We start from the raw sequence: 11,985 nt of genomic DNA, 5'->3' as shown, positions 1-11,985 counted from the left end.
TCTTCAGCTTCCTCTTTTAGCCATTTTTTCCTTTCTCAAGTGTTTCTTCAGACGCAAAGGCACGGGCCTTGTATCTGGGATCCAGGATTGTTGCTCTTCCTGCAGCATCAGCTTCAGAACAGACACACTGGGGATAATGCATGCTGCTGAAGACTCTGAGTCGTGCTCCACTGTGTGGCAGATAAGCAGCTGATGTGGCCGTGTTCACCTGTGTATACATTCAGTGCTCGTCTCTGTTTATACATTCGTTGAGGCATATGAAGTGTTGAGTTCCAGCGAGTTGGGACGGCCTGGATGATGTTGTGCATTGGCAAACCCACCTCCTCCTGAATGGCTCTTAGGCTCTGTTTACACTTGCCTTCTAAGGCACTTACACTTGCCTATTAAGATGCATTTTGGTCGATCGGATCACAAGTGGACAACGCTAAATACAGGTGTGAAAAGTTTTGAGCTTGTCTACTTTTGACCACTTCCAGATGTAGTTGAAAACGCATTAGACCGGATTGCTTTCGTGGTGTAGACGCTGATGTGGTCAAATGTGTTCGAGCAGCCACAAAAGACCACCTACTCTCCGCTTATTATATTATTTTGACGCTGACAGAGGGATCTGCCCATTTACCCTCCTCTTGACGTAATCAGCACCACGGGGGGTAATCTGGTCAGAAGTGGTTGAAAGTGGACAGAAGAGACAGATTTAGTTGATATTACCAAAAAATCTTATCAGGAAGAACAAGAATCATTAGATGACATTAAAAGACTCTGTTAAAGGATTAGCATGCAGCCCCTACAAAATAATTGTCATTTTAAATATTTACCAATCTTTGTTACCATTCTTCTAACCACTAGGTTTTACCCATTTGTCAGCAAGACGTTTTTAATAATTTAAAATGTAATACATTTTTTTTAGTATGATCACCTATTCTTTTGCATATATAAATAAGTACAGGTCAGAATAAGCATGTTTTTATTTTTACATGTATATATATATAGAAATCAACTGTGGGAGCAATTATTAGAAAATGGAAGACATACAAGACCACTGGTAATCTCCCTCGATCTGGGGCTCCACGCAAGATCTCACCCCGTGGGGTCAAAATGATCACAAGAACTGTGAGCAAAAATCCCAGAACCACACGGGGGGACCTAGTGAATGACCTGCAGAGAGCTGGGACCAAAGTAACAAAGGCTACCATCAGTAACACACTGCACCGCCAGGGACTCAAATCCTGCAGTGCCAGACGTGTCCCCCTGCTTAAGCAGTACATGTCCGGCCCGTCTGAAGTTTGCTAGAGAGCATTTGGATGATCCAGAAGAGGATTGGGAGAATGTCATATGGTCAGATGAAACCAAAATGGAACTTTTTGGTAAAAACTCAACTTGTGTTTGGAGGAGAAAGAATGCTGAGTTGCATCCAAAGAACACCATACTTACTGTGAAGCATGGGGGCAGAAACATCATGCTTTGGGGCTGTTTTTCTGCAAAGGGACCAGGACAACTGATCCGTGTAAACGAAAGAATGAATGGGGCCATGTATCGTGAGATTTTGAGTGAAAACCTCCTTCCATCAGCAAGGGCATTGAAGATGAAACGTGGCTGGGTCCTTCAGCATGACAATGATCCCAAACACACTGGCCTAGCCAGTCTCCAGATCTCAACCCCATCGAAAATCTTTGGAGGGAGTTGAAAGTCCGTGTTGCCCAGCGACAGCCCCAAAACATTACTGCTCTAGAGGAGATCTGCATGGAGGAATGGGCCAAAATACCAGCAACAGTGTGTGAAGACCTTGTGAAGACTTACAGAAAACGTTTGACCTCTGTCATTGCCAACAAAGGGTATATAACAAATTATTGAGATGAAATTTTGTTATTGACCAAATACTTATTTTCCACCATAATTTGCAAATAAATTCTTTAAAAATCCTACAATGTGATTTGCTGGATTTTTTCCCTCATTTTGTCTCTCATAGTTGAGGTATACCTATGATGAAAATTACAGGCCTCTCTCATCTTTTTAAGTGGGAGAACTTGCACAATTGGTGGCTGACTAAATACTTTTTTGCCCCACTGTATATAAATACTGTTGCAGTGGTAGAACACCAGCGGTATTTTCCACAAGCATTTCACCATCACATAAACCTTACAGAAATAACATTGATTTATGTTATATTTTATGTTTTAAATATAACATAAATCAGTTTTCCAAAGATATGCTTAAAAGGAAAATAAAACGGCTCTGGCTTAGGCGTGCTTGCGTCACACGCGTGACTAGACCTGATTAGAGCATCAAGCATGCTCGTCTGAGTTTCCGTTTACCGGTTTTGATGTGCTCAGTGTATGTGGGTTAATTAATTTAATTGAAAATCAAAATTAAAACTGTTGAATCACATAGAGCGATCGTGTCTCTTCAGAGGATTTGGATGAAACAACCATCCATATGGATTACTTTTGCCATGTTTTTATGAACTTTTTAAAACGTAAACGTGTTCGGATGGATATATACAGGTGCATCTTAAAAAAATGTAATATCATGAAAAAGTTCATTTATTTTTGTAACTTATTTCAAAAAGTGAAACTTTCATATATTTTAGATTAATTACATGTAAAATAAAACATTTCAAAAGTTTTTTTTTTTATGTTTTAATTTGGATGATTAGAGCTTACAGCTCATGAAAGTCAAAAATAATATGACCATCTATAGAATATAAATTCCGGGTATCTCTTGTTCTTTGAAACCACAATAATGGAGAAGACTGCTGACTTGGCAACGGTCCAGAAGACAATCATTGACACCCTCCACAAAGAGAGTAAGTCACAGAAGGTCATTACTGAAAGGGCTGGCTGTTCACAGAGTGCTGTATCAAAGCATATAAAATGCAAAGTTGAATGGAAGGAAGACACTGGGTAGGAAAAGGTGCACAAGCAACAGGGATGACTGCAAGCTTGAGAATACAGTCAAGCAAAGCTGATTGAAACACTTGTGAGAGCTTCACAAGGAGTGGACTGAAGCTGGAGTCAGTATATATATTTGATTCCCATGTAATAGGTTGTTTGCACATGACGTTATTGCTGTGGCGCTAAATGCAGCTGGAGGGCAGGAAGTGATTTTTCTGTATGGGAATCGCTAGCAGAAACTCAAAATGCGGATGTTTTGCGTTGTTTATGGATGTTTAAATCGGTCAAACCGAGAAACCACAAGGAGCTGTTATCGTGTTGTTAATAAGGGGGAAAAGGCAAGAAATATACTGAAAAATGCAGGAAAAAGTGGCTTGTAAACCTGTGTCTGCGGTCAGGAGCTGAGTCAGATAATGCTCGTGTGTGCAAATGGTTAATATAAGATTACTGGTAATAATATATTAAGATTAGTTCCGTGATGTCTGCTGGTGTTGGTCCATTGTGTTTCATCAAGTCTAAAGTCAATGCAGCCGTCTACCAGGAGATTTTGGAGCACTTCATGCTTCCATCTGCTGACAAGCTTTATGGAGATGCTGATTTCCTTTTCCAGCAGGAGTTTAGCACCTGCACACAGAGCCAAAACCACTTTCAAGTGGTTTGCTGACCATGATATTACTGTGCTTGATTGGCCAGCCAACATGCCTGACCTGAACCCCATATGGAATCTATGAGATATTTTCAAAAGAAAGATGAGAAACAGTTGATCCAACAATCCAGATGAGCTGAAGGCTCAATAGTGCCTCAGCAGAGCCACAGGCTGATCGCTTCCATGCAGGCCCGGCGCCGGAGGGGCCTCCATGGAACGCAGTGGAATGCAATCTACAATGCAATGGCCAATCAGAGGTGTTTAGGTTGGAATCCATGCACTCACCATTTTTTTGTCCAGCTCTGAGGTCTATCCATACAGTCTATGGCTCTATCATGCTCCTAACTTAAAAAAAAAAAAAAAAAAAAATCATTGTGTGGTCACATTCATTGGTTAAAACGGAACTTTGTAAGATCGTGATGAATGAGTTACAGTTTTTAATAAATTAAAAACTTTATTAAAGGGGCCGCTCTTTGCATGGTGTATATAATAATATATTCAGAATTTAAATAAAAGGTGTATTTTTCATGCTTGACAAGCGGCCACGCGCGAGAAAGAGATAGCTAACTACTACACTATATAGATGAAGATAATAATTTCAGAAGCACAGAGTGATATGATTCTGCAACCGAGCCTGGTCCAAACACAGGATTTAGGTAAGGAAACGGTTATTATTTGTATTGGCTGCCAAGTCAAATCATGCACCTGCTTGCTTTTCTCTTTAATTTAAGTGTTTTTGTGAATGTAATGCGTTAATAACAAATAATTGTAACATTTTACAATAAGGTTCCATTAGTTAATGTATTAAAGTGTTAATTAATTATTGTAAAGTGTTACCCAAATAATGTATTTTGAGCGTTCACTTGAAACTAAGCGCGGTTTCTTTTATTAGTCTGCGATTCTTTACACTTATCTGTCACACAACGCTGTGTCTAAAAGACAGGAAGACTCGAGTGCTGTGCAAAAACAGACGAATGAAGTTTATTAGAAACTTCGGATGATCACATCTAAAAACAGAAACACAAAGTTCGAGAGCAAAAACTGGGCTCCCAGTGCCCACACCAACTTGACGGATGGCTGGGAGGAACAGGCCGAAAAGGGTTCAGTCTCACGCTCCCAATCCGGACACGCTGTCCAGTGGATCAATTAATCCTCGCCTGAGAATCCTGAACACAGTACAACAAATAGAAGAGAAGAGGTCTCTACATATAAAAGGTAAGACGTAACACAAGGAGACATACCAACATAGAGAGAAGGCATAGATGGGAATAAATAGGAAAGGGGAAATGAGTAACAGGTGCGGGGCTAATGGAGCGCACAGCGCTGTGAGTTAGTGCTGATTGCTCCCCCACGTGCAGCCGTAGATGACAGGATGAAAACAAACCACCTGACATAGCAGAAATGAGTCGGCGAGAGGTGCTGACCATGACACTTATCTTTGTTGATTGTGACAATAGCCCATTTATAAATAATTTTATAAAGGCTATATATCATTAAGTATGAGTTGAAGCGCAATTTTGACACTGTAGATGTTCTGAGGATAAGAAAAATAATAATTTCACCAATTAAATTAGTGTCGATCTGTGTATCATCAGCACACTGTTCTGTACTCAGTTAGGAATGGCAAACATTATGAAGTCACAGCTTTATAGTGCACATGTGTTTATATAGCTAATGGATAAACCATCTGTTTTTTTCCGTCTATGTGTGTGTGTGATTTTTTTTCTCTCTCTTGCAGCACGTAGACATAGACACAGTCCACAATTTGATCGTCCAAACAGTGAGTAAATTAAAGCACTGGCAGTGATATTAAGATGTCAAACATTTATATGTTGTATTGTGATGTAACAGTATATAGTATAAGTATAGGTCACCCAAAAATGAAAATAATGATTAGTCCCAATATGTTGAGATTTAATTTTAAATTTATATTGTTAAATAAAAAAATGTGAATGTGAATTACTCGCATATGTGCGACTTTCCCAAAACTGTTTAATCGATAAAGTCTCTTGCGCTTAAATGTCTCAATGTGTGTGATATATATATATATATACATATATACAGTGGGTACGGAAAGTATTCAGACCCCCTTAAATTTTTCACTCTTTGTTATATTGCAGCCATTTGCTAAAATCATTTAAATTCATTTTTTTTCCTCATTAATGTACACACAGCACCCCATATTGACAGAAAAACAAAGAATTGTTGACATTTTTGCAGATTTATTAAAAAAGACAAACTGAAATATCACATGGTCCTAAGTATTCAGACCCTTTGCTGTGACACTCATATATTTAACTCAGGTGCTGTCCATTTCTTCTGATCATCCTTGAGATGGGTCTACACCTTCATTTGAGTCCAGCTGTGTTTGATTATACTGATTGGACTTGATTAGGAAAGCCACACACCTGTCTATATAAGACCTTACAGCTCACAGTGCATGTCAGAGCAAATGAGAATCATGAGGTCAAAGGAACTGCCTGAAGAGCTCAGAGACAGAATTGTGGCAAGGCACAGATCTGGCCAAGGTTACAAAAACACTTCTGCTGCACTTAAGGTTCCTAAGAGCACAGTGGCCTCCATAATCCTTAAATGGAAGACGTTTGGGACGACCAGAACCCTTCCTAGAGCTGGCCATCCGGCCAAACTGAGCTATCGGGGGAGAAGAGCCTTGGTGAGAGAGGTAAAGAAGAACCCAAAGATCACTGTGGCTGAGCTCCAGAGATGCAGTCGGGAGATGGGAGAAAGTTGTAGAAAGTCAACCATCACTGCAGCCCTCCACCAGTTGGGGCTTTATGGCAGAGTGACCCGACGGAAGCCTCTCCTCAGTGCAAGACACATGAAAGCCCGCATGGAGTTTGCTAAAAAACACCTGAATAAGATTCTCTGGTCTGATGAGACCAAGATAGAACTTTTTGGCCTTAATTCTAAGCGGTATGTGTGGAGAAAACCAGGCACTGCTCATCACCTGTCCAATACAGTCCCAACAGTGAAGCATGGTGGTGGCAGCATCATGCTGTGGGGGTGTTTTTCAGCTGCAGGGACAGGACGACTGGTTGCAATCGAGGGAAAGATGAAGTAAAGATGATATCCCCGGCCAAGTACAGGGATATCCTGGACGAAAACCTTCTCCAGAGTGCTCAGGACCTCAGACTGGGCCGAAGGTTTACCTTCCAACAAGACAATGACCCTAAGCACACAGCTAAAATAACGAAGGAGTGGCTTCACAACAACTCTGTGACTGTTCTTGAATGGCCCAGCCAGAGCCCTGACTTAAACCCAATTGAGCATCTCTGGAGAGACCTAAAAATGGCTGTCCACCAACGTTTACCATCCAACCTGACAGAACTGGAGAGGATCTGCAAGGAGGAATGGCAGAGGATCCCCAAATCCAGGTGTGAAAAACTTGTTGCATCTTTCCCAAAAAGACTCATGGCTGTATTAGATCAAAAGGGTGCTTCTACTAAATACTGAGCAAAGGGTCTGAATACTTAGGACCATGTGATATTTCAGTTTGTCTTTTTTAATAAATCTGCAAAAATGTCAACAATTCTTTGTTTTTCTGTCAATATGGGATGCTGTGTGTACATTAATGAGGGAAAAAAATGAACTTAAATGATTTTAGCAAATGGCTGCAATATAACAAAGAGTGAAAAATTTAAGGGGGTCTGAATACTTTCCGTACCCACTGTATATATATTCGATTCCCGGGGAAAGCAAGAGGTGATAAAAATATAAAAACTGTAACTTGAATGCAATGTAAACTGCTTTGGATAAAAGCGTCTGCTAAATGCTGAAATGTATAAATGCTGAAATGATTCAGGGGTAAGGTTGGATGGTGAAATAATCAAAGATGACCTTGTTTCATCTTCTCTATCTGGGCCCACAATATGGTTGGACACCTAAACATCTAATCACCACCCCCAACACATACACTGAGCATAACATACAACCTCACTGACCCACATCACCTCGATACTACAACAGACTAATAAATTCCAATGAAGTATTTTAATGCTAATTAACATGCTACATCCATGTAATAGGTTGTTTGCACATGACGTTATTGCTGTGGCGCTAAATGCAGCTGGAGGGCAGGAAGTGATTTTTCTGTATGGGAATCACTAGCAGAAACTCAAAATGCGGATGTTTTGCGTTGTTTATGATGTTTAAATCGGTAAAACCTAGAAACCACAAGGAGCTTTTCCACAAGGAAAATATTTACATGTATTTACATGTCTATATTTATATTCATAGAATTTATATTATAAATAAATATATTTAATATATAAAAATAAAAAAACATTTTTCTGAAATATATACATGCATGTGTGTGTGTATTTATATGTACATAATAAATATACACAGTACACACACATATTATGTAAACAAAAACCTTTATTTTAATCATTATTAATCGTTTGACAGCATTAATTAAGATATTAATAAAGAAATATATAATAGATACTGCGTGAACATGAAGCGTGAGACAGTCAGAATTCACTCAATGCTAAATGCCGCACGTACACAATGTAATTGAGATATTATATTTGCAGATTAGAGAGCTTCATTGATTATAACGGAACATTGCGAGAACTTTTTAGTGATTATATGGAAGTGGTATTTGCTCGCTTTCTAGGCAATAATCAATTCAGAATTTGAATAAGTTTTGTTTTTCATGCTGCTAACAGAACCACGGCCACAAACCCTGTACATGCAGCAAAGTTTCAGGAGTGACATATATCACACATCTCATATAAATACGGGATTCACTTCAAAATAGCTTGTTTGAAATCATGGTTAGTTGCTCGATGGCATTCAAGTATTTCAATTTAGTTGAAAAATCGCTCCTCTTCATAACATAAGCATCATGTTGTGATTTTCTGTTTATACCTTTCTCTTGTAATAGTGTCAATACCAGTACAGTACGGACTTTCCTCCATCTCATCCATTCTGCTTTTCACTTCCTGCCCTCCATCTGAATTTCGCACGTCATCGGAATCATGTGATTGCAAACAAGCGATTCCAAATACAGATGGATTATGTTTTCAAAATACTTTCTCTCCAAATGCATGAGCAAACTCCTCAAGTTTACTGTACTGTTACTGTACTGAACCAGTGTTAGCAGCTCCCTGCTGCTCACGGGGCTCTATGCAGCTGCAGTTCTTTTATTTTTTGTAAACAAAAGTGTTCAAGTAATTATTTCAATAATAAGTCAATAAAATGTATGATAACTTTTGAGTATTAAACGTGCATATTTCATAGACGTTCTTAAAGCTTCTTACAGGTGTTACTTGATATTTTAACATTTCTACTAGTATCTCGGGTAAAATCTGCTAAATCTGTAGGCTTTTTAATATGAGATTCTTCAGTGATGATTGTGCAGCGCTGTTTTATTGCACTGTGTGTGTTTGTGCTCTTTTTCAGTGAGTGATCTGAGGATTGTTCTGATAGGAAAGAATGAATCAGAAAACAACAGAGTGGGAAACATTTTACTGGGAACAGAAGCATTTCACAGAGAAGCTGCATCTTATTCACAGCAGCACAGTGTGAGACTCAGTGGAGAGATGGAGAAGAGACACGTCTCAGTCATCAACACTCCTCACCTGCTCCAGCTGAATCTCACACAGCATCAGATCACACAGAGAGTGAGAGAGTGTGTGTCTCTGTCTGCTCCAGGACCTCATGTGTTTGTACTCGTACTGCTGTATAATAACTTCAATGAGAACGACAGACAGAGAGTGAAATATGTGCTGAACCTCTTCAGTGAGCAGGCCATGAAACACACTATAGTGCTGACTACTGATGAAGAGACACGTGGATACATATTCACTTTTAAGAATAACTCTATTCATGGTTTAATAAAGGAGTGTGGAGGAGGACATCTACAGTTTGACACAGTAAACCCAGGATGGCGCTCTGAGTTGTTCAGAAGGACAGAAGAGATACTCAAGAAAGAAAGTGAAGAATTTCTCATCTGCAACAAGTATGAGGATGAAGAGGAGGAGGATTCTGGTCTCAATGAGAGCACAAAAACAGCAAGATATGGAGGAGGTTTGTTAAAGTCTTTTTTGAGGATAATACCTCTAAGAATGTGATTATGAAGTACTGAATTGTCCTCGTATAGTTACAGTGTCTTAGAGACAGGGAATGACATGGAGAGAATGAGGAGCACTGCTGTGTGACTTGAACTAGAATTTCTTTTTACTGATCCATTTGTTTTGGTTAAAACGCTTCTAACAAAAATGGAGATATTTTTTAATAGAGTATTTAGAAATTGACAGAAAAACAAAGTATCCTTTTAGGGTTCTTTGTGTGTGTGTGTGTGTGTGTGTGTGTATGTGTGTGTTAGGGCCGTCAAATAAAAATTTGAATTTCAAATATTCGTCGAATTTAAAATAAAAATCCACATTCTAATGCAAAAAAGTTGCATTCAAATGTTAGGTGTGTGTCAGGCTGCCTTATCAGTGGCACACGAAATGCGATGACGATGTAGGTGTCGTTGCATTTGAATGCTTTTGTTAGTCTGTCCAGTTAAACCCACTAGATGCAGCGCTGCTAGGTTGTTCATTCAAAATATTGCAGAAAAAGATAACATCAATGCGGAGAAGATCTTGTTGATGTCAAAACTGAAACCAAGCCATTCACACACAACGCATATTTATCATATTTTCTAGAGGGACATCTATCAGCCGCATGTTTAGAAAGCATGTAAAATTAATGTAAGTTCAATATTTAAAAACATGTCTCGAGACTTTATGCGTTTTTTCCCCCATCCCACAGCATCTCATGTTTTTAAATGGAAAAAAAAAGTAGTCTTTCTGGTTGGTTTCAGCCCTTTGTATTAAACTATACATTCAATTCAATTCAAGTTTATTTGTATAGCACTTTTTACGATACAATCGTTGCGAAGCAGCTTTACAGGAAATTAAGCTTCTGCAATATATTTATATATTGTAGAAACTTAATATTTAACTTATGACAAATTTGGTAATTCTGTATGTTGTCTGAGGGTTGGCATCCTCTGAGAAGTTGGCATCATCTCTTCTCAGGTGTTCGGTCATCTCAGATCTTTTAAGGGTCGGATCCAGACTGAAGCTTGTGTAATTCCTAGTTACCTCTGGATGTTAATCCCGTGGCAGAAACAGAAACAAACAGAGACATAATTAGTGTAGCTGCTGTTCCATCCAAGCAAAAATGATTCGTTCAACCCAAGCTAAAGAATAATAATTTACATTTGATCATATATGACTGCAGTACAAAATTATAAGATGCATTATGTGAATGCTTGGCTAAAGAGATGTGTCTTTAATCTAGATTTAAACAGAGAGAGTGTGTCTGAACCCCAGACGTTATCAGGAAAGCTATTCCAGAGTTTGGGAGCCAAATGTGAAAAAGCTCAACCTCCTTTAGTAGACTTTGCTATCCTGGGTACTACCAAAAGTCCAGAGTTTTGCGACCTTAGGGAGTGGGTTGGATTGTAGCCTGATAGAATACAAGTTAGGTACGCAGGAGCTAAACCATTAAGGGACTTATAGGCAAGTAATATGGAACTTAATAGGGAGCCAGTGCAGAGACTGTAAAATTGGGGTAATATGATCATATTTTCTTGACCTGGTAAGGACTCTAGCTGCTGTATTTTGGACTACCTGTAGCTTGTTTATTGAAGATGCAGGATAACCAGCTAGCAGTGCATTACAATAGTCCAGTCTAGAGGTCATGAATGCATGAACTAGCTTTTCTGCATCAGAAAAAGGTAGCATTTTTCGAAGCTTGGCAAGTTTCTAAGATGGAAGAATGCTGTTTTTGTAACATGGGAAATATGATTTTCCAAGGACAAGTTGCTGTCTAATAGACCCTTTTTCTGTTAGCAAACATAGTGACGTTTTTCTGTGGGCGGAGCTTAGGTGGAGGCAAAAAGATTCCACTGACCGCTTTACTAACGCTAGCTATGAAGTCTGTTAGCTTGTTTTTTTAACAATAACTGGAGAAATTTCAATTTCAATTTCAGCAGGCAACTGTTTTTACAGCTACATTATTATTCCAGCCACAATTAATCACAACAATGTATATACAATTACAAATGATTAAGCATATAAATCGTCAGTTTGTTGTTTTACACACGCATCCATACATTATTTCAAACACGAGATAGTAGTGAGATGCATAAGAAATCTTTAGACGAGCCCATAACAAAAAAATATAATACTTTATTGAACCTTTCCTGATAAGAAGTGTGTGCTGCAAACACGAGGCTTTTTGACTGTTGTTTCTGTCCAGTCCACTCGTTTTATCTTGTTTAACCACAGCAGTCGTCGGTTTTTTGTCTGGCAGTGGCAGCAGGTATGCGTTAAAATTTCAAATTGGAGCCTCTACTACATCGATTCTGGCACCCAGCATCACAACAAGATGATATTTTAAGCTCCTTATGTAGTCGAATCTGCGCTG

General features: G+C 38.9%; 1 pseudogene; it reads left to right on the top strand.

Moving 5' to 3' along the window:
* The first annotated feature begins 4,398 nt into the window (after positions 1-4,398).
* The window catches only part of LOC131531241 (GTPase IMAP family member 8-like), a 31,003-nt pseudogene continuing 23,416 nt past the window's right edge, over positions 4,399-11,985 (top strand).

Source organism: Onychostoma macrolepis, chromosome 22 (genome assembly GCF_012432095.1).
Source record: "Onychostoma macrolepis isolate SWU-2019 chromosome 22, ASM1243209v1, whole genome shotgun sequence".
In the NCBI taxonomy this organism is placed as follows: Eukaryota; Metazoa; Chordata; class Actinopteri; order Cypriniformes; family Cyprinidae; genus Onychostoma; species Onychostoma macrolepis.
The sequence above is the reverse complement of the archived record's forward strand: the minus strand, read 5'-3'. Positions and strand labels throughout refer to the sequence as shown.